General features: G+C 39.7%; 1 protein-coding gene across 1 annotated transcript in view; it reads right to left on the bottom strand.

The window, feature by feature from the left end:
- The window catches only part of syt6a (synaptotagmin VIa), a 70,277-nt gene that overhangs the window by 16,499 nt on the left and 41,401 nt on the right, over positions 1-12,377 (bottom strand). The window lies entirely within an intron of this gene.

Consider the following 12,377-nt stretch of genomic DNA (forward strand, 5'->3'; position numbering starts at 1 on the left):
GGTGAGAGAGGACAAGAGGACAGAGAAAGAGAGAGAGAGAGAGAGAGAGAGACAGTCTATTAGGTTGAGATTCTGGCAAGAACAGTCTGGTGCTCTATCAGTGGTTTTTATATAAGACTGAGGATGGCGAGCCAAGTATACTGGGAGATGTGCTTCATAAATATTAAAGTAACCTCCATTAGTCTTCACTTCAGCCAAGGGATAAGGAAAGCATATTAATGTAAACAGAATTCAAATGTGGGTACGGTACACACTCATGCACATACACGGATCATTTTTCTGTGACATTAGACTCACTTTAGAGGTAAAAGTAATTATAGCCTGACAAATGATTAAAAAGAAAACAATATAATCTGTTTGAATAGATGAAAACAAAGGCTCATGAGAATAGAAAGAAGGTGTCACAAGCCGTCCTCTGGGATTTTTTTACTATCAAACAGATAAAAGGAGCCGGGCACAGTCAAACTCATTAATTTTTCCAGTATTTTGAATGTGCTTCCTGGGGAACAAGCAGCATACAAAGACCTGGAGATGCACCCAGAATGCTGACAAGCACTCTGCAAGGATTCATAAGGACTGAGGCGGAAAAAAAAGCAAACAGAGAAAACATACTATATCTGTGACTTTGCCTTTGGGACTCTTGCAAGAGGCAGTCCTTTTCTTGATTTAAAGTAATTATATTTCACCACCTGATACTTGGAATGTTTTCCGCACTTTCCAGCTGGGATTCAGTTCAATTCTCTAAATTTTGCTGGAGTGTTCTTTTCCACAAGCTCTGATTACTCGGATTTATCTACAATAACTCACGCTGAGGAGCGGTGTGGTGGCCTCTCAGAGGATCTCTCACTCCAGTCTCCACAAAACATTTCAGAGATAGCAGGAAGCCGCTTCAAGGCACATTGAATTAGCTTTTTTTTCTAACATCAACCTGGCTCCGACCTTTTTCTCTCCGCAGCACTGAAAACCGAATGTGAGCATTAATGAGCCCTGAAACCTGCAGGGAAGGTTGTGTTTATACAGGGTTTTTGTTTTGACAGAAACATGTGATTCATTATTTAAATAGAAATTCAGATATCTTGTGGGATTGACTACGGCTTAGATCTAACTGATAATCAAACTTCAGACAGATTGTTTAAATTAATCCGTTGTGTAATTCCTAACTATGAACTAAAGATACCCTCCAAGCGTTTTTCAAGACATACTATAAAACCACTGCTTTGAATAATAATTTGTGTCTGATATGGTTTTTCCACCAAAAAAAAAATCAATTACTTTGTCAAAATCATTTTACGTTTTACATCTTCTCCTTTTTCCTTCATTGAAAAATCCAGAATCTATAAATATGTGAATATTTTTCATTTCAAAAGATGAATTTTTAAATGTAAGATGTCTCCTACTTCTCTGAAAAGTCCATTTTCAGTGTAAGTGCACTGAAGGATTCAAGTTTCCACATATTTTCTTAAAACATACTTTTTTTATCAAAGCCTTTTCCTGATTTTACTCTTTAAAGTTAGTTTTTATTAATTCTCTTTTCTTCTATCTTACATCTTACTGGAATTGTTTATCTGTTTGTTTACAGTTTATCTGTTTTATCATAAAATCTAATGATTTTGTAATTGTTGCCTTGTGTGAAGCACTTTATCCAACCCGGTCTCACATCTGCGTACAAATAACACGACTTTACACTTTCAAATTGCGTGCAGGTGATCCACCAAATACACGCCTCATTTCTAACATCTTCGTATGTCATTTAACGCTGTTGTTTAGGCACAAAAACACTTTTGATTAGGTTTAGGCACAAAATGCCGTTGTAATAAGCAAAACAAATTTTTCAGTGGACAGGGACTTTTTTATTTGGATGTAAATTACTTCTTGTTTTTTTTTTTTTTAGTTTGTAAATTAAGAATTTTTTCAAACTAAAAAACATGGCTGATCAAGCAGCTTCGTCAAACCGTCCAGCTCCTTTCACTCCAGCAGAAAATGTTTTCCTTTCAGACAAATCTATCAGTTACTGGGACAGAAGAGTGTGAAGATACAATAAACTTCCAGTAACATAAAATCAATCAACTCAGTTCACACCTGTACAATATCAAAGCAGTTCTGCCAACTCGTCAGTCAGGCTCATGATATGAGTGATGTCCTCACTGATGTATAATCTCTTCTTCTCATTGCTCGCTCCACAACAAACATACAGACAGACACTGTACAGATTAAACCCGACTTTAACCCTTAATTGGTCTTTGTCTTAATTTGAGGAGTGTTAAAGTCTCCCCTTTGGGCCACATTGATCTCAGGTTTTCATCTGCTACTATTTTTCATATTTTCAGTGGAGAATTAAGTCACATGCTTCATGTACGTCATGATTTAATCACTAAATCTGTTTCTATTATACTTTTACACATTTTGCTTTTATAAGTATATCAACTTTTCCACCTCAGTCAAGCATAACAACTTTTTTTGCTTATATTTGGATATTTGTTTGAATTTTCTGAGTTTCCACTGTTAGACTGAAAATGACCTTTAATTTCAGAGTAACTCACATACATGAATAGTTATTATATAACATAGAATAATAATAGGTATTATACAACAAACTACTGCTTCTATGTCTAAATTATCTTTAGTTGACCAAAAGGCTATTAAAAGACAAAACATTTTCCATCTTATTTTGCACAAATTATGAGCTTTCATGTTCAAAAAATCAAACTGAATTGAGTGTCCACTGAGGCAAATTTATAGCTTAGTGAAGCTGTGGACAGGATTTCAAGTCTGGAAGGATTTACGCCTGAGAAGGATTTCTCAGCTGTCCACGGCCCTGGCCTCTCTATGTCATCTGAAATTTCACACAGCTCTCCACAAGGCATCGTCTTGACTGGACTGTCGCTCGCAGAGTCTTCATCCGCCGTCACGGCAAATTGAAGCAGACGCTGCATCGAGCACTGAAATACTCCAGCGAATGCCCGTGATGACAATCTTTCTCGAAAAAACGCATTGACAGGTCAGAAATTCGGTTTCGAGTATGTAAGTGTATGTAGCTTGTTTTACTTTTTTTCCACTGCGACACCACCCTTCAGAGTGAATCATCCACTTATACCATTAAATGGACTGCAAATGTAAATGGACTGCATTTATATAGAGCCTCTCTAATCTTCCGACCACTCAAAGAGCTTTACAATACATGCCAACATTCACCCATTCACACACACATTCATACACTGATGGCAGAGGCTGCCATTAGAAGGAGTTTTTAATGCTTCTAATAATTTTAAAGGTATAAAAATATTGGCGAGACAGACGGACTGAGGTTAAAGTGATGAAGGATGGAGATGGATATGTGCTGACTAGCGAGGAGAGTGTGTTGAGAAGGTGGAAGGAGTGCTCTGAAGGGCTGATGGATGAAGAAAATGAGAGAGAGAGAAGGTCGGATGGTGTGGGGATAATGAATCAGGAAGTGCAGCAGATTAGGATTAGCAGGGAGGAAGTGAAGGCAGCTATGAGGAGGATGAAGAGCGGAAAGGCAGGGTTGGTCCGGATGACGCACCTGTGGAGGCATGGAGATGTTTATGAGAGATGGCAGCGGAGTTCTTAACTAGATTGTTTAACACAATCTTGGAAAGTGAGAGGATGCCTGAGTTTCTAATGATTCATTCACACACACACTCTCTCACACTAATGGAATAGCCTTCAGGAGCAATTTGGGGTTCAGTATCTCGCCCAAGGTCACTTCCACATGTGGACCGAAGGAGTCCTGGAGTTTTCTGATTAGTGAACAACCCCGCTCTACCTCTGAGCCACAGCTGCCCCAAAAAGAGTAAAAGATGCTGCTCAACAACAGTAATGAGCGTGTGTGAGCAGACTGGCAGCCAAGAGGAGTTGGACTGTTTCTTAATGACCTTTTGTTCACATCACATCTGGGAAATTACACTGCCGCACCGCTGACTGTCATTTTTTAAACTTTTGCACTTGACATGACAGATACTTTAACTGATAATGATATAAAAAGAAATAGAAACCATTTTTTTTTCTCGACTGGTGAACTACATTTTGATGGTTTCTATGATAAGAACAGCGGCTGCTGGGTCTGAATAATGCACCTGTCACCGGTGTAGTTCAGTGTGAAAAGGTTAATGAGAGAACCACAGCGCTGCAATGCCTGCACGCTCTTGTCAGATGATGTAAGTAACTTTTACCATGATGACTGCAAAGATAGAAGTATTGAATCTGAAATGCTACTAATTTCTCAATCTCTCTATTACCTTCTAGTGTTGAGAGGATGAGACATGCTGTATGCAGAGAGCTAATGATGCAGCAGCACAGTGAGACACAGAGACAGAGAGCCGGGGCGTGAATAGAAGAGAAATAGAGAGTGATAGGAAAGCCATTGTTCTTCCTCTCTAGATGGATGGGTAATGGAGCAGAGCTGTGTGAACATATTCTCTCCAGACACAACCTCTCCTGACAGCATGAGACCAGCCTGACCTCAGGGTTTAGCACACTATTAATGATCGCACCCATACCATGGGAGCAGTGGACTATCACTATCCTGCCGTCAATCAAGAGGGTCTTTTCGGGTCCTTTCATGCTGAAAACACCTCTCACAATCAGTACTTCAGAGGCTGAATCAATCTCACTGTAAAACTCCTTCAGGCTGGGTGTTAGGCCAGGGGGCAAAGGGCAAGAAAGTAAGTGGAGGGCGGGTATTTAATTTTCAAAAAATGAAACGGTGTTGACCTCTGAGCTGGGTGACTTGCGTGAATGCACTGACAGCTCCGTTGCTCTAAAAACATTGTGGCATGCTTACCCTTTTCACACAAGCTGGATCACATCGAGCAACTGGTGGCGACTCTCCACGTTGCCACTTTGCATGTTTCAGTCCGATCTTTGATGAGTTTCTTACTCATGCTTACAAAAACAGGGCCTGGCTAGATATTATCGGAGGTTTCTAATTCAACTAAGGTTTGTTCTGAAGTGAAGTCATAGAGCAAAGTGAAGCCTGAGGCTTTTTTTCTTTTTTTTCGTCAAATGCTTTCAAATCTTACCTGGTTTCCATAGTAACTCGGTCATTAGAGAGAACAGGTACTCGCTCTGTTTGCTGTTATGAATTGACTCATCTTCACCTCAGTGAAATTAATACTCAAAAGGTCATAGAGACATCAAAATACTGTTTGTAGTTACTTTACACATGCTGCAGTCTGAAGGACAAACTACAGGCTTAATTTCACCGAGGTGAAGGCAGCGATTTTATTGTCATTTAAGGGACTGTACAAAAGTTAAAATAGTGGAGAGGTGGAGGGCAGAAAAGGGCAGCGTTATGTAATTGCTCTTTTTGCTTTAGGGCATCCCTTTTAATTTGCTTTCTCACCCTACCATTTAAATGTTTTCTTGCGAGATTTACTTACTTAAAACTAAAACTAGAACTGTTATAAATTGTTATAACTATAATATATGTAATATATAATATAATAAAATAGTATTTCAAGAAGCGGGAGGAAGCATATGAGTGAAGGAAGGTGCACACAGGGGGGGGACTCTGTCTTATGCAGGAGGTGAAATCTGAAAGAGATTGGAGACTGCAAGGTGGCGGCAGGGGAGAACGTAGCCAGGCAGCATCGGTTGGTGGTCTGTAGGATGACTTTGGAGACCAAGAGGAGGAAGAGAATGAAAGCAGAACCAAGGATCAAGGAGGACTGTTGTGTGGCGTTCAGGGAGGAGTTAAGACAGTCGCCGGGAGGTAGTGAAGAGTTGCCGGATGGCTGGATAACTACTGCAGAAGTGGTGAAGGAGACAGCTAGGAAGGTACTTGGTGTGTCATCCGGACAGAGGAAGGAAGACAAGGAGACTCGGTGATGGAAGGAGTACTTTGAGGGGCTGATGAATGAAGAAAACGAGAGACAGAGAGAGAGTTTGATGGTGTGGGGATAGTGAATCAGGAAGTGCAGCAGATTAGGATTAGCATGGAGGAAGTGAGGGCAACTATGAAGAAGATGAGAAGTGTTTCGGAGAGATCGCAGTAGAGTTCTTAACCAGATTGTTTGACACAATCTTGGAAAATGAGAGGATGCCTGAGGAGTTGAGAAGAAGTGTACTGGTGCTGATTTTCAAGAACAAGAGCTACAACAGAGGTAACTACAGAGGTATAAAGTTGATCAGCCACAACATGAAGTTGCCGGAAAGAGCAGTGGAAGCTAGGGTGAGAGGAGAGGTGATGATTAGTGAGCATCAGTATGGTTTCATGCCAGGAAAGAGCAGTACAGATGTGATGTTTGCTTTGTGATTGTCTACGGAGAAGTCTAGAGAAGGTCAGAAAGAGTTGCATTGTGTTTTTGTGGATGGAGAGAAAGTTAAAAGGTGGAGGTGGGATTACATCCGGGATCTGCTCTGAGCCCTTTCTTTGTGTTGCAATGGTGATGGACAGGTTGACGGATGAGATCAGGCAGAGGTCTCCGTGGACTATGATGCTTGCTGTATCTGAAAGTTCCTGCATGTTTTGAAAGCAGTACAGTACAACCCTCAAATAACCGGACCAACTCTTTCTTCAACCCCCCAGGAACGCTGGCCAAAAAAACATCAGTGAGATTTACAACATCCTGCAAAACAGCAACGATCGAAATAAGAAGAATCCTTTTTTTTTTTTTCTGAAGGTTTGGACATGCGGAGGAGAGATGCTGGTTATATTGGGAGAGGGATGCTGGAGATGGTGAGGGAAGACATGCAGGTGGGTGGGGCAACAGCAGAGGAAGATGAAGAGGACAGGAAGAGATGGAAATGGATGACCCACTGTGGCAACCCCTAATGGGAACAGCCAAAAGAAGAAGAAGAAGAACCAAAATAGTTATAAATGAGGCCTTTAGTGTGTGACTAGGCCATTAGTATACAACAGTCCCGTCTCTGTTTGCCCATCACAATCAATTGATAGTTTATAGTTTAATATGTCAATTATGAGCAAAAAAGAATACACTGGATCTTCATGAGTATAATTGATTAAATTCCCAGTTTCACAGTGATGAAAAAAGGATGTTAAATATGTATATAACATTAGTCCATATTATCATTCAGCTTGCATGTTATATTCGGCAAAGTTCACTCATTCGGTGGCAGCAGTAACTTTATTTAGCAGCTCTTAATTTAAAAAATAGAGTGATGAGAATATTCACCATTTTGCTATGTTTTCCATAAGTTTGGCAATTGCTAATAATATTTGTTAGTTAGTTTGTTTATTGTGCCATTAAGATAAGTTCTTCAAGTTCTTTGAGAAATTTACAATGTAGTACAAAGTCAATATGTAGCACAACAAGCTAACAAAGCATTCCTGCACATGCTCAATGGCATCTGCCTTACACAGAACTACTCTCCTGAGACTGAAAATGTGACCACTGTTATTAGTCTCTGGAGCTGTTTTTAACGGACTAACATTCCCAAAGTCTTCATGATGAAGGGACATGTCATCCATGAGGCTCACTGATGTGTTTTTAATAGTTTTTGGACAACAACGGAGGTCAACAGCACAGAGGAATAAGATAGATCAGGTTTTAGATACACACACAATACTTGGCTCATGAGATTTGTTGACAGTAAGAAAAATATAGAAAATCACCAACTATATCCTTTAAATTCTTTGTGCTTCGCCTCTTTTAGTTATTAATGGTGATATGAGTTGAACCAATTGTTGGAGGACGGTTTTGCAGTTTTTTTCTGAGACAAGGTGCAAAATAAATATTAATAACTAAGGGAAACATAAGATTCACCACCCCTCCTCATCCCAGTTTCATACAGTCCCTAACTATCCTCAGTGATGAAGCAAGTGCGAATGACTGCTGTGTGTCGTGCTGCCGGCCTCATTTACCTAAAGGCGAATGTCTGAGGATGGTGGTGAGTGCTGGTTCTGTCTGTCTGTGCCACGTAGTCAACAATTACTCATACTGTCTGCCTGTCACAAATGGCTGTGACATCTGATATTTCCGCAGGAAAAAAGAGAAGAGCTGCAAAAAAATATGTGAATGTAGGTTAGCAAACGAGAATTGATTTTCATTCCTTCTGACAGATTTTGTTTAATTTACCCGGCAAATTAATATCTTTCTTCTCAAAAATTGTCAAGAGTATCAAGTTCACCCACATATTCCTTTTTTTTTGCACTCGGGTTGTGTATTGGTTGTACTGAATAAATTGCAGGAGATTCAAAAGTAATTTCAGCCTAAATATTAAGTGTAAGAGGTTTATGTGCAGTTGATGTGATGTTAATGGTTACAATTTCCAGAGAAAATTAAACTGGTTCAGGAAAAGGTAAAGTACATTTTTAGACAACAATCAATTACATTCCATGAAATTGGAAACGTACAGAGACTTTCCATGACTGTTTAGGCTTTGTAGTTTTCTACAATCTCCTTAAATTGTAAAATGTTTTTCCGAACACACTTGTCTCACAAGCGAGAGGGGGTTGTCAGCGTAGAGGCCTCCCTGTCTTCTTTCCCTAAGGGGGGGGGTAAATAATACGCTCTAATCTTGATGTGGGTACCTCAGCCATTTTTGGATTTCTGTATCCCATGGTGTCTTTTTCAGTGCAATCAGAAAATCCCATAATCCCCCATATCCCCTCCACCACATGCGAAGAGGAGTTTAGACCCCAGAAGATCAGCCGGGAGGTGTGAAGATTTTGAGGCTGTGGAGGAAAAACATCACACTTTTCACTCCACACCAAGAAAGATGTATTAATGGAGAAATTCTTTAAATTGGGGCGCAACAAAAGGATGTCTTGGTAATTATCCTTACTTAAAATATTTAGAAACCTATTACTCATTATCCAGTGCTTTAATTTGGGTTCATTTGTGTCTAGCATTAGGCAGCATAACAGGTATTAATGATTAAAATGGTCAGTAAACACTCAAAGTTGCAGGAATGGATAATGTTTCCTCCAGCTTACTAAATGTATTTCATTACAGAGTGAACTCAGTGCACCCTGCTTTGTTGGCCAAATAGATAAAAGGGTACAGAACCTGTAAAGACACAATAGATAACGTTTTTCCATTATGTGAACTCAATAGCCTTTAGAAAAAAAATGTATATTGGGTACTACATCAAATACAACGGCACAGAAAAGTTTTGGGACATGCAATATCCACCTTAAACCATTTGCCCTTGTTTCTCAGCTGAATCATGTAGAGTTGACAGTTCCAACTTACAAGGCTGAGATATACTGTCAAGTGGAAATATGCTCAAATATTTTAGAGCTTTCTGTGAGAGCTGGTTGTTTTCTTTACTATCTCTGTTTTGCCAGAATGTGCGACAGAGCTGTTTCGTCCAGCAGACTGTCATGGGCGAAATCTCAGAGACAGCTGAGGGATGCAGGTAAACTAAGGATAGATGTTGTGTCTGAAATGCAAAATAACAAACAGCTTTACTCATCCTTATAATCACTATAAATATGAAATAAACCTGTAAAATACTTCAGAGTGCTTGTACAATTTTCAGCACGTAGAAACAGCTCCAAAGAGTGTTATGGATGAACGCCTTTGTTAATTAAAAATGTATTATGTGCTGCATTGTACTTTATGTTGTACATGCTGAATATGTCTGTGTTTTATGCTTTTAAAGGACTGTCCAATAAAAGGATGTCCAAACAATCGAGAAGGACCAGGGCAGAAAACTCACTGCCACAATTGCTGGAAACCAAGTTTGGTAAAAATGGTAAATTTATATGTTGCATAGAACAAACTCTGATCTGGAACATAGAGGATAGCAGTCAGTCAGCGAGTGTTTTTGAATCTTTGTTTCTGAATGTGATTTGGATTTAGGCTGTGATTAGGCTTTGTTGGGGCAGAGCACTTCCTGGTTTCACTCTCTGATTTTCGATAAGTGGGACAGTTGACGCGGGTCACGCCCTCTATTTGTTGCTTTGTTGTGAAAATCCAAAAGGATTGTTCACTAAAAGCCTGTAAAAAGAGATCGAACTAAGCGCCAAGCAGAACAAGCGTTGATCTAAAACATGGGTCAAAGCAGTCGGTTGGTAAGTGTTTTTGATTTAAAAACTTTGTTTCTGATTGAGGAAAAGATAAAGACCCGGCTCTTTCGCAAACACCTCTTACTCACTCTTGTTGTTCTCTCCTGACTAGATCCTTTGGATAAAATCATCTGCCAAATGAAATTGTAACATTCTAACACTTTCCAAAAAGTATTTATATATTTATTTAATGTTTAGGCCGATGCCACATATCCACAACATTTATAACCTAAGGTAGTTTGCATTGCACGTCGCTAGATCAGCCTTTATACAAATACACAAAACTCAACAAGAAAATACACAAACAATGACACAAACTCAACCAAATCATTCAAAAGCTGCTTCAATTCAAGTTTAAAATGGTCCCAGACATTATCCATTTTGAGTTTCATGTATCTGTCACATCCTGCCTGGACTTTGTTTGTTTTTCTGGACTTTTTTGTGTTCTTTTGGGTTTTCTGTGTTTCACTTGTGTTGTCAGCCCTTCTGGTCATATGGTTTTGCTTGTTATGATTTGGGTGGTGGTTTAGAGGACTGCGTTATTAGTTAGTTTATAGTGTTGTGTGCTTACGTTTGTGTGGTTCTGGGATGGTCTGGTTTGTGCTGGGTTGTGGTTTGGAGAATTGTGTTTTTGGTTTTCTGGTTTCCCTAGGGATGTAGCTACTACGAAGCGAGATTAGTGGGTTAGCAAGGTATGTTGAGCATAATGCCAGGGTTTTCAATGTCATGAAGGTGGCTCTCTTTTAACCTGGCTACATCACCATGGTAACTCATACTGCAAACTTAACCTGGTCCGCAGCAGGTTATGTTCCAAGTTTTGGCAATAAAAAGCACCATCTTTTCACTAACTACCTGATTTGCTGCAAAGTCCATTTAACACTACTGGTATAGCAGCTATTAGACACCAATTAGAAAATTGATTCGTCTTTTATCATACATACCATTGATTTGATATGTCATATTGTAATTTTGTAATGGTGCAAGAGTTTAGGGTTACTTGCGGGATGGGATTTTCTTACAATATATCAAATTGTATTTCAAATAAAAAACAAAAAAACAAACAAAAAAACTAATGAAGAAATACTTTGAACAAGAAAAGATTAATTATTGGTATTTATCTCAGATAATATTCAATCTACAATATTAATTTCACTTTGATTAGGCCAGAATCTAAAGTGATTTCCACTTATCCTTCATTATGGGACAGAGTCAGACCTGAAAGCACTTCTTGAGTATAATGTTTAAATCTGCTGCATCAAGTTTAAAGTTTAAGAGCTTTGGATGTGGGAGGCACAGAGAGTGCATTGAGTGGTCAAATAAGTATATAAACTATTTACGAAATTAATAAATTAATGAATTTGTTTTTTTAATGAACGAATTTACATCAGCAATTTTCTGCCAGCATTCCTCTCTCGCCTTATTTGCAGCAACAGCGTTGCTTTTTGCTGTGATAATGTATTTATATTATTCACATCTCTCCGTTATAATGATCTGTTCTTCCTGACTGAAGTTAGCGGCACACGATCTGTCCATTTTGTGCAGAAAAAGAGTCAAGTGATGCACCAAACGCCCCCTTTTATGGGGACGTGCATAGCAGTCTGAGGCAGAAAGCCTGGGTTAACAAAGAGAGTTCATATCCACCGTCGTGATACCACTTATCTCTGATCGCAAGTTTAGGGTTTATCGAGCCAGCTCACACAAAGAAAGCCTGGGTATGTTGAACTTGCTTCGTAATTCACCCCTCCGGTGTTCTCCTCCTGTGTTCATGTGCTCCTCCTCTCACCTGCCCTGCATTACCCTCGTTAGCCCTGCCCTGCTCTCCGTCTTCCCCACACCACCTGTGTTAGCTTCATCAGCCCTGCTCTGCTCCCTGTGTTTTCCCAGCCAATCGGCTTCCTGTCTGTTCTCCACTCATGTCCCCACCTGCACCTCATCTCCTCATCAGTTCAGTTACTTTTGAAGTCCTGGTTTTCTGTTCAGTCCTTGTTGGATCATTTGTTCTGTCCTGACTGTTCTGAAGAGGATTTTTCGTCAACCCTGCGATCTCTGCATGTCGGTCTCTGCGTTTGGGTCCATTCCTGCTACTCCCACATGACAATATCGATCCAATATACATCTGTTGTCTCCAGCTAGCTAACATAAATTCTAGAGAGATTCAGCAGCTACTAGCAGTAATGACACTAACTACAGTAAGACTACACAAAATTAGTGATAAATGATCTGCGTCTGTTTCCGACATCATCAATGGGCAGCGCTGGTTAAGATCATTGAAGCCCCCCTCACACTTTTCTGTGTAAAACCATCCACGTCCTTGTTAAAATCCAGAACGCTGACAAGATCGTTAGAACCATATAGATAATTTTGTGCTCTGAACTGAAAGGGA

This window comes from Thunnus maccoyii, chromosome 4 (genome assembly GCF_910596095.1).
Source record: "Thunnus maccoyii chromosome 4, fThuMac1.1, whole genome shotgun sequence".
Lineage (NCBI taxonomy): Eukaryota > Metazoa > Chordata > Actinopteri > Scombriformes > Scombridae > Thunnus > Thunnus maccoyii.